General features: G+C 44.4%; 1 pseudogene; it reads right to left on the reverse strand.

Annotated features, from left to right (window-relative positions):
* Window positions 1-3,113: 3,113 nt before the first annotated feature.
* On the reverse strand, window positions 3,114-10,467 carry LOC134015765 (major facilitator superfamily domain-containing protein 12-like; annotated as a pseudogene).
* Window positions 10,468-10,578: the final 111 nt, after the last annotated feature.

The following is a 10,578-nucleotide window of genomic DNA, read 5'->3' on the forward strand; positions in this document are numbered from 1 at the left end:
TACAAAAATGTCAATGTGACTAAAAAAACAAGTTGAAGGAGACATCCGTTTATCATAACAATGCAATCTCTAGCAGTCTCAAGACTAATAGTGCGATTTATATGAAGTTAAAAATCACAACAACAATCTGTGCTGTCATCAGACTTGAGCTGAATCACGGTCTTGACCAGTCAGTGACGTAAGTCCACCCACAGTGTGCCAGAGCTGGGTTTTTAATTGACACTGCAATTTGCATCCGTGCTTTAGGAAATGCACGCTCTGAGATGTTTAAAGGGCATTCTATTCTTACTCACTGTGTAATGTTTATGCAAGAGACCTACAGCAGGCAAAAGCTCAGAACGCAAATGGAGATGTCATATAAGGGTATACATACTGGAAGTTTCACTGGCAGAAGAATGCAGACGGGTAAGGTGCAATAGATTAGATTTATTGAAAATAAATAAAAAACATTATAAATCCCAAAGCAAAGCAGGACATGTCTTGAAATAACTCAACCCAAACCCTTTGTGCTCACAATACTGGCATTAAAACATTTCTGCAAGCTTGAAGGGGAAAAAAAAAACACACCATCCATTGTAGAGAATTATGTAATGTAGGCAATGTTTTTCAACTTATATAGCATCTTTGATAATAATAATGCCATTATGTCATAGTATTTGTAATTAGCAGGAGAGGTTTTAGAATAACCATGTACACACTGCCCGTGATTGCAATGCAAGTGGTAGCCTGATAGCCATGCTATGGGCATTGGCTGCAGTAGTGATACAGTACGTGTTAGCTACAGAACCGGTTCCAGCCGGTCAGATCCAGAAACACGCGGCCTTACTCACACGTTGACCCAGCTGTGGCATTTCCACGCCGTGGGTGACTTTGGCCTTCCACAATGAATCTTAAACTGTCCCTACGCAGACAATAATGACATGTTCCTCAGTGGTAACCTTTTCCCCTCTTTAATTCTCATCTTCTACCCCTGCTTTTTTTTCCACTTTGATCAGGAAAGTGTGGTGAAACTGACTGTGGCAAAAAACCTGCACAATCGCATCGAAAATGAATTATTTTTCTCAACCAGAAAAGACATTACAAATATAGATTTTTAAAAAGACAATAAACAGAACAGTTTGTTCTGCCCACACAAGGGGTTCCAGTCCATTGACAGCTAAGCAATAATCCGCTACAAACAACCACAAGAGTCACTCAACAACAAATAAGAATAGGGTTCTCAATTCTCCACACCACTACATACAGAGAGGAACGAGACTAGTTCAGTCCCACGCACATAATCTGGATGAACAACAACCCCCTGCATCCTTTTACAGCCTACCATAACCAAAATGAAGAAAGAAACATAATAATCAGAGTACATAACATACATAGCCAGCAAGGCTACATTTTAATTACATTGACTTTTCCAAAATTTTCCCCCAAAATCTAAAAATATCTATCACTGAAATATTTTGTGAACGATATAGTGATTTACTAAGGCCACTAGTTAATCAGATGGATGCTATCTGATAACTTTTTGGCGGACACAATAATAACCAGACTCCCTCGCAACAGGTCAAAATATATACACTCAGCGATCACTTTATTAGGTATTTATTACTGATTTTTATTACTGGTATTTATCATTGACTTATTTAGTAAACAGATTACAGCAGTGTTGTACATACACACATGTGTATGTATGTAAATGAAAGTAGTCATATAGTCAAAAATAGTAGTCCTTTGCATGCCGTGACTTCCTGATGGTCTGTGACCTATCAACATCATCAGAGTCTGGATGTTTTATTACCAGGTTGTCCAACAGGCGAGACTAACACCCTTTGCATTTGAATGTATCTCAATAATTAAGGCATCGCAAGCAAGTGAAAATAGGTAATTCATTCATTCTTTCCGAATGAAGTTGGGCTGTTCAGAAAATAGGTAATCCATTAATTCAAACAACCTTGGCCTGGTTTTTATGTGTAATGATGGTGTTAAGGCTGTCCAGGGGAGCAGGAAAGCAGACTGCATTGGAGAAATGAGAATGAAGTGTGGCTTTTTGGGCCCCAGGCAATGCTGGGAGTTTTCTCCGCAGTCCAATAGTCCTTGACCGTGATCAGCTCTCTGTTGACAGCCGGCCAGTTTGTAAGATTTGTGTCGTCATTGTCTTGTCCATCCCCATCAGGCTGGATATACAGAGCAGGCCTGGGAAGACAGGCTGACGTTAGTACGTGGAAGGAGAAGAGAGGGCAGGCTAACGTTAGCACGTGGAACGAGGAGAGAGGACAGGCTAATGTTAGCACATGGAAGGAGGAGAGAGGACAGGCTAATGTTAGCACGTGGACGGAGGAGAGAGGGCAGGCTAACGTTAGCACATGGAAGGAGGAGAGAGGACAGGCTAACGTTAGCACGTGGAAGGAGGAGAGAGGACTGAGATCAGCCGTCCTTCTCTGAGACGGCGTATGAATGCAGGCCACTGAATGGAGAAGCGGATACTAGCCCATGGCAGTGCCCGTTTCAGTAGCGCACTGTGTTGTAATTCCTGTATTTCAAAGAGAGCAACATCCTCTAACGTAACAATACAAAATTATTGTACTGTTATCCTTATATTTGTGATATCAAAACGTATGTAAGTTGAAGACCAATTTCCACACGATTAGCAAAGATAATTTTTTTAATTCAAGATTGGTTACTGCCAGAGCAAAATCTACAATGATTAGTATCATGCACAACTGGCACGGTACCTGTTCCATCATATACATGCATTTGGTAGGGGGGATTTAGACCCTTTACCTGTTGGTAAGGTCGGCTTTCAGTTTACCAGAATTTCCTGAGCGTCTGGAACACAAAGCAATGGCCATGTCAGAGAAATGAGTCACCGCAATCACAATAGTCACCCAATGACAATGTCACATACCAAACAGGCGACTCAAATAACCTTCTCCCTCATCCTTTCAATCCACATGGTGGAAAAGAGACGATGTCTGATATTCTGAGAGCACAAATGTCGGCATGTGTATGTGTCTGTGTGTCTGCACACGTGTGTACAGTTGCACGCACTCATGTGTGCTTTTACATTGCATGCAAGCAAAGAATAGGCGCCTGTTTTTCAGTGCAGACGTGCATCTGGACTACTCACGGCGGCGGATTCTGATTGGACAGATGAGGATGGTGCAGAGAGAGATGGCGGCTACAACTGCCACGCCCCCTGTGACGAACACGATGACGTAATGGTAGAAGCGCATGCTGTCTGGGCAGCTCGCAATCGTACTAGAAAAAAGAAACCCAGCACAAAACACACAGAATCGGAGCACATCAACACAACGTTAATAGCCAGCGCAACTTTTCCATGCATTTCCGGACTCTCAGATATAGAAAATAACCAGAAGCTTAACCTGGTAGCCTTACTATGGATCTTTAAATGATATACACACAATAATTACATGCCTGTGTTTGGTTTGGGAATGTCTACTTTTTCATACAAACACGCCTTGTGTGCCTGTGTGCGGATGTGTGTGTTCTCGCAACTGTAACCGCAACGTCAAAGTTTGAGTGAGCTCTGCCACTGCAAACAGTCGTTTCATGTTGCTACAAAACTACAAAACAAGAAAACTTTAACTACTGCTGCTTGATGCTGAAAAGTGCTCTTTTTTCAATGCGTGATCATGAAAAATGCAACTGCAACCGTCACTTGTGGGTGAAATGGGTCTTGTAAGGGTCTAACCAAGAGAGGAAGTGCATACAGAAATTCGTGGCACTTCTCCTGGTGTGGTTATGTGTAAGAAACGAAAACCTAATTCAATGTCTGGAATATCTGGTGCTGTCCATCGAGGCCCTTCAGTTGTTTAATTCCTGTAAATACTGTACCATAAATGTTTGTTGGGCAGATACTTAAAAAAAAAAAAAAAAAGCTTGGCAAATCAGACACCAGTTCAATTATTGCAGATTACTGATGATTTAAAAGGAAACAATACATCTTATCATTTTGGCAACTAGCAAGTCTTGTCAAGATACCTCAGGGATTGGAGAGAGGGGAACAGGACACTCTTTGCAGGGGAGCAGTAAAGGGGAAAAGGACTCTTTTAGCAGGGGAGCAGTAGAGGGGGACAGGACTCTTTTAGCAGGGGAGCAGTAAAGGGGAACAGGACTCTTTTTGCAGGGGTGCAGTAGAGGGGAACAGGACTCTTTTTGCAGGGGAGCAGTAAAGGGGAACAGGACTCTTTTTGCAGGGGTGCAGTAGAGGGGAACAGGACTCTTTTTGCAGGGGAGCAGTAAAGGGGAACAGGACTCTTTTTGCAGGGGTGCAGTAGAGGGGAACAGGACTCTTTTTGCAGGGGAGCAGTAAAGGGGAACAGGACTCTTTTTGCAGGGGTGCAGTAGAGGGGAACAGGACTCTTTTTGCAGGGGTGCAGTAGGGGGGGGAACGGGACTCACGAGCAGGGGTGCAGGCTCTGGATGATGATCACTGCCACGCCATTGGCCACCTTCTCCGTGAAGCTCATTGCCCCATAAACAAAGGCCCCACTTTGCTGGCAATCAGAAGATACATGGAGGACAAACTTACTGAAAGAGCACCACAGAGCTCCTCATTCCATCCAGGAATTCTGTGCACACACCAGTTGAGACTCATACCGGAACTCATGTGTTCTCCTCTGCATGTGTTCAGAACAAGAGGTCAGAGGAGAAGGACCAGACTGGTCAAAGCTCACAGGAAGGTGACAGTAATGCAAATAACCACGCATCACAACATTTGCATGCAGAAGAGCATCTCTGAACACACAATGCGTCAAACCTCTAAGTGGACAGGCTACAGCAGCAGAAGGCTTAATAAGTCAAAAGATAAGTCTAATAAAGACCTAATAAAGTGCTCATTTAATGTATTTTACAGCATCCTAAATTCATGGCACCAGCAGGCTCCCCAGACGCAGTGTTCCCCCTCCTCTCCCAAACCCCTAAACTGTGTAAACTGAGTGACATACTCGCTGATACCGTCCAACACCAAACTGCTCCACGGCCCAGCAGCCATGCCAAAATATCTGTGCTAGGCCGAGAAAGACCATGGGTTATACCATTCACCATCAAACTGATCCACTGGCCAGAAACTATGTCACTATCACTGCTGGTACCTACCCCCTCTTCTCCAAACACCCCCACTCGTCCTCTACTCCAGTGACCCTGAACCACCGATAAAGTGTCCCACTGCTGAGCATTACTGACAAGATCAGACCTTCTGTCTATTCTCAAGAAGATTTTGGCTACACACAACACGATACTGGGCCAACCCATGACCATGGTCATACGTCAGACCAGGATATTGAACGGGTACTTATAGTCGACATACTGTCAGCGAGTATTTACTGAGTCTACGCTGTAGGGAAGAATACAATTCCTGCTTCATTTTTCTTGGATGGTCACCTAAAGGCCCGGACACACCAAACCGATGGTCGGCCGTCGGACGTCGGTGGCGCCCTGTCGGCCGAGTCTTTCCGGTGTGTCCCGCACGCCGACACTCCGTCGCCGTGTTTTGGAGGGCTCCGACGCCGATTCAACATGTTGAATCGGCGTCGGAACCCCGGAGCCGTCGATGAGAGAGAGCTCTCTGATTGGCTGTCCAGCTAGCGAATCAGTGCACGAGAAGAGAAACGGAAGCGACGAAAGCAAGCCATTCCAAAGTTACTATCACTACCAGACATAATTTTCGATTAGTATTACTAAATAGCGAGAGAACAAGGAAATTGCTGCAAACTGTTTGTTGTGAGCGAGACAATGGCTGCTTCTAGGTCCAACGCAATGCAAACGCATTCCCCGGTCTTCCGGTTTCCATTTTTTGAAAGACAAATACAGACTACTGCCACCTGCTGGTGTGGAGAGTTATTACCTCTCACGCAGGCGCAGAACGTACGTGCAACTGGGCCGTCGGCGGACCGTCGTTGCGGTGTGTTCGGCACAGGCAACATTAACGACGCGTATCGACGGGAGGCGATCTTTGTTGGCGCTCCGCGCCCGACCGTCGGTTTGGTGTGTCCGGGCCTTAACACCTCAGTCGTACTAAATGATTAAGGGGGGTTAGGAAGCCCATACTGAATGATCAAGGGGGTTCACTGTCTGCTTTGCTGACAATGACCATTTGGTTTAATGTCTATTCGTCTGCCTGTCACCCAATCAGGGACAAGTACCTGCATTTTACTTCAGGAGGTTTGGGGCATAAAAGCTCATTCCTTTCAAACGTGATTTTGTAATTGAACTGCCTTGCTTTTACCCGGTATGCTGGATACTGTAATTAAAGACTATTTTTGCGATATTAATAAGTTGTTGTTAACCTGAATATCAGACTACAAGTTTTACTTCACAAAGGACCAATCTGCAATACAAATACCGCAGTGAAATGCTGAATGCACAGTAAAGACAGTAAAGCTTTCTTTCATCTGAAGTACTTGAACATTTTATTACTCAGTAAATAACCAGCCTAACCAACCACCTTACCTAAACATCCCTCAAATATTCAAATTTCATGATAATACCACTTTCTGAATGTGTACGCCATGTGTATGTTGAAATTAGTATAGTTATTTACCATTTCTATCTTTGAAGTCGATTTTCTCAAAACCTGATTTTGGACAATATTACAGGACTCCACCATTTTTCTCAGTGCATAGTCATCCAATCATCATTTGGCAAACCTTTACTGCATATCCAGGAGAGTGTTTTGAGTCAATTATTCTCTTGTTATAAGCTTTAGAGGCAGGTACAGCATCACAAATCTCATTGTTAGATCCTGAAATTTCATCCTTTCATCCATGTCTGAAGGAGCCCATAGTCACAGATTGGAAGTGCTAACACAGACAGGAAGTGCTAACACAGACGGGAAGTGCTAACACAGACAGGAAGTGCTAACACAGACAGGAAGTGCCTACCGTTTGATCCCCGATGAGCTCCGCAGTCATGGATGATGACATCACCAGAATGATGGCTGATCCGGCCCCCAGAAGTACCGCGGGCCCAAAGACCCCCTCCTGGCCTATCTGCTGGTCCACGAGGATCCAGTAGGAAAATCCATTGATGAGCAAGAGGCCAATAAAATAGGTCATCTATCAGAGGGAGAGGTTGGTTGATTGATTGATTTTTGGTGACATATTTTAACATATACAGTACCTAGTGTTACTAGCACTTAGGCAACAACTGTGTACATTGTAACATTATTGAGGAAATCAAACACAATTCATTTATTTCCAATGTGGTCCTCTTGTACTAGGCCTTGGTCAGCATGGGCAGGACTGACAGGTTCACTTGTGAAAATACATATATAGATGCTTGAACAAACAGAATTTGTAATTGCTTCCTTCTGTTAGCTAGATTCTGTTTCCTCTTGTTTGCCATTTAGGCATTTGATTGTTAGCTTCAACTGTATATTTTACTGTACGTTTTTAATGTTGCTTTTATGTTGCTTGCAACACTATATTGCTGCTATCTTGGCCAGGGCTCCAACAAAAAATAGATCTTGTAATCTCAATGGGACTCGCCTGGTTAAATATGTAATGTAATGTAAAAATAAAGTAAAGTAAAGTAAAAATAAAGGTTAAATAAAAATGAAAGATAAAAAATACAATAAGTACACACCATTTTGCACAGATTAGCATAGTATTTACTTTCAAATCCTGTGACTTCTGTGCCTGGTGTGTACATGTATGCAGAAATAGAATCAATACATTCTGACTGGAAATGTCAGAAAAGTGAAGTGGATATGCAAAGAATATATGACTTAATATATGATTATGTTGTTCATTTCAATATAATTTTGAGCACTTCCATCGAACACATTAAAAAAAGTTTCTCTGTTGGCTACGTAAATGTTTTATATATTTATGTTTATATTTTATAGAATATATGCACTGTTGTAATGTGTGGTTATTTGTGCTATTGTCACCTTCCTGTTAGCTTTGACCATTCTGGCCATTCTCTCTGGACGTCTGGACCTCTCTCATTAACAAGACGTTTCTGTCCGCAGAACGACTGGATTTTTTTTGTTGTTTTTCACACCACTCTTTGCAAACTCGAGAATAGGGTGCATGAAAATCCCAGGAGATCAGCCGTTTCGGAGATACTCAAACCACCCTGTCTGGCACCAACAATCATTCCAAGGTCAAAGTCAAAATCTTGTCCCCATTCTGAGGGTGAACATTAACTGAACCTCCTGACACATTTCTACATGATTTTATACATTGCACTGCAGCCAGATGATTGGCTGATTAGATAATCGCATGAATAAGTAGGTGTTCCTAATAAAGTGCTAAGTGAGCGCATTAGCCCGCATTATGCTATTGGTCAGTGTGGTTGAGGTGGCTGAAATGGCCAATTGGAGCTACGTCGACACACGCAGTAATTTTTTTGTCTGAAGCCGTAACAGAATGCTGGCTATATTTTCACATACCCAAAATTCAGACCGACTTATCTCATGTCAGCGTCATCAGTGCACAGGCCCAGAGAACCCAAAGGGTACGGACGAGTCTATGGGCCTGATGGACGAGGTTATGGGCCTGACGGACGAGGTTACAGGCCTCACGGACGAGGCTACTCACAGGGATGCCAATCCACCTGCTGACTGGCTTCATCACCAGCGTGGAGGGGACCCCACTGAGGCACATCACCAGCGGGATGATGGCGATGTATTTCTGTGGAGGAAAACAGATCTGTTCCTTCCATCATTCATAATAACAGTAGAACCTGCACAACCCAACTCAATGTCATTCTACCAGTTCCAGTTTGACCTCCACTAAGGGAGGAAACGTCGTTTAATAGTAATAAAGAATTATCTTGAGTTTGGGTGCGCAGGCTGTACTTCAATTATAATCACTACTGCCCGGTTGCCACGCACCCTGGCCGATAATAGTTCACATTCCATCATTCAGCCGTGGACATACAGACCCTGAAGCTGTGGTCATGACTGCAAAAACCTCGCTACGATACCTCACCTTGGCAGCAGCAGAGAGTTAAGGAGGAACATGGATATGTAGGTCTGGGACAGGTTGACTATCAGCCGCGTGCACACGTACAGAATGGTGACCTGGAAGTGGGTAAAGGGGTCAGGGGTCAGGGGTCAGGGGGGAAACAGGGGTCATGCAAATGTTGTCTAAGTCTAACCGAGAGTGGAACGCGTGCACAGGAATCAGCTGCACTTTCCTTGGTGTGGTTATGTGTGTGCATAAAGCAGGTGGGTCTCACCTGGTGTGTACATGCATACAGGTACGTATAATAATAAATATTTTACTGAGGCGGGTCTTACCTGACGTGCGTTCAAGACAAAAGTTTTGCGGTGAACTATATTTGCAGCAAACGGTTACTGTTGAATGATTTTAAATGAACCGTTTAGTTCACCACCAACGCCTTTTTAATACAAATGGATGCGACTTCGGTCGGCTAGCTGATTCGTTGCTTACCTGCTATTTATTTTTAAAGGTAAGAACAAATATTACATTGATTAAAGTGTATGATAACAGTCAAATGTCAACTTTAGTTTCCCCCATCAGCAGCCATTTTTGTTCGCCAGGCACTACCGTTTCAAACTGTTAGCTAACATTAGCTAGCGTTCGTGGAAGAAAAAAAGTTTGAATAGGTTGGCAAACGTTAACTAACGTTTGTCATCCTGAACGCACGTCTGGTGTGTCTCATGCACACAGGTACCATGAGAGGCTCACCAGGTGTGCACAGGTACCATGCGAGGCTCACCTGGTGTGCACAGGTATCAGATTAGTCTCACCTGGTGTGCACAGGTATCAGATTAGTCTCACCTGGTGTGCACAGGTATCAGATTAGTCTCACCTGGTGTGCACAGGTATCAGATTAGTCTCACCTGGTGTGCACAGGTATCAGATGAGTCTCACCTGGTGTGCACAGGTATCAGATGAGACTCACCTGGTGTGCACAGGTATCAGATGAGGTTCACCTGGTGTGCACAGGTATCAGATGAGTCTCACCTGGTGTGCACAGGTATCAGATGAGTCTCACCTGGTGTGCACAGGAATCAGATGAGGTTCACCTGGTGTGCACAGGTATCAGATGAGACTCACCTGGTGTGCACAGGTATCAGATGAGGTTCACCTGGTGTGCACAGGTATCAGATGAGTCTCACCTGGTGTGCACAGGAATCAGATGAGTCTCACCTGGTGTGCACAGGTATCAGATGAGACTCACCTGGTGTGCACAGGAATCAGATGAGGTTCACCTGGTGTGCACATGAATCAGATGAGTCTCACCTGGTGTGCACAGGCATCAGATGGGTCTCACCTGGTAAAAGGAAGGCTCTCTCAGCCAGTGTTTCCACTGCAGCAGGGGTCTGGGCGTGGCGTTCTTCTCAGAGCTAGCGGTGAGAGGCTGGCTCGCCCCATCGTCAGAGCCCGTGTCCTGCAGCCGACGGTGCTGCTCACGAGTACCCAGGTGGAAGAGGACCGAGAACACTGCTCCGATTCCCAGAACAGTAAGGATCAGGTTCTGATGAGAAAGGGACACAGCGACACGCCCGGTATTATACAGCGCAAACCCGGCAATATTTCCCCCATTGTGTTATCATCATCTGGGATTTTATTACTGAGGCTTCGATGC

Source organism: Osmerus eperlanus, unplaced genomic scaffold, assembly GCF_963692335.1.
Source record: "Osmerus eperlanus unplaced genomic scaffold, fOsmEpe2.1 SCAFFOLD_427, whole genome shotgun sequence".
In the NCBI taxonomy this organism is placed as follows: Eukaryota; Metazoa; Chordata; class Actinopteri; order Osmeriformes; family Osmeridae; genus Osmerus; species Osmerus eperlanus.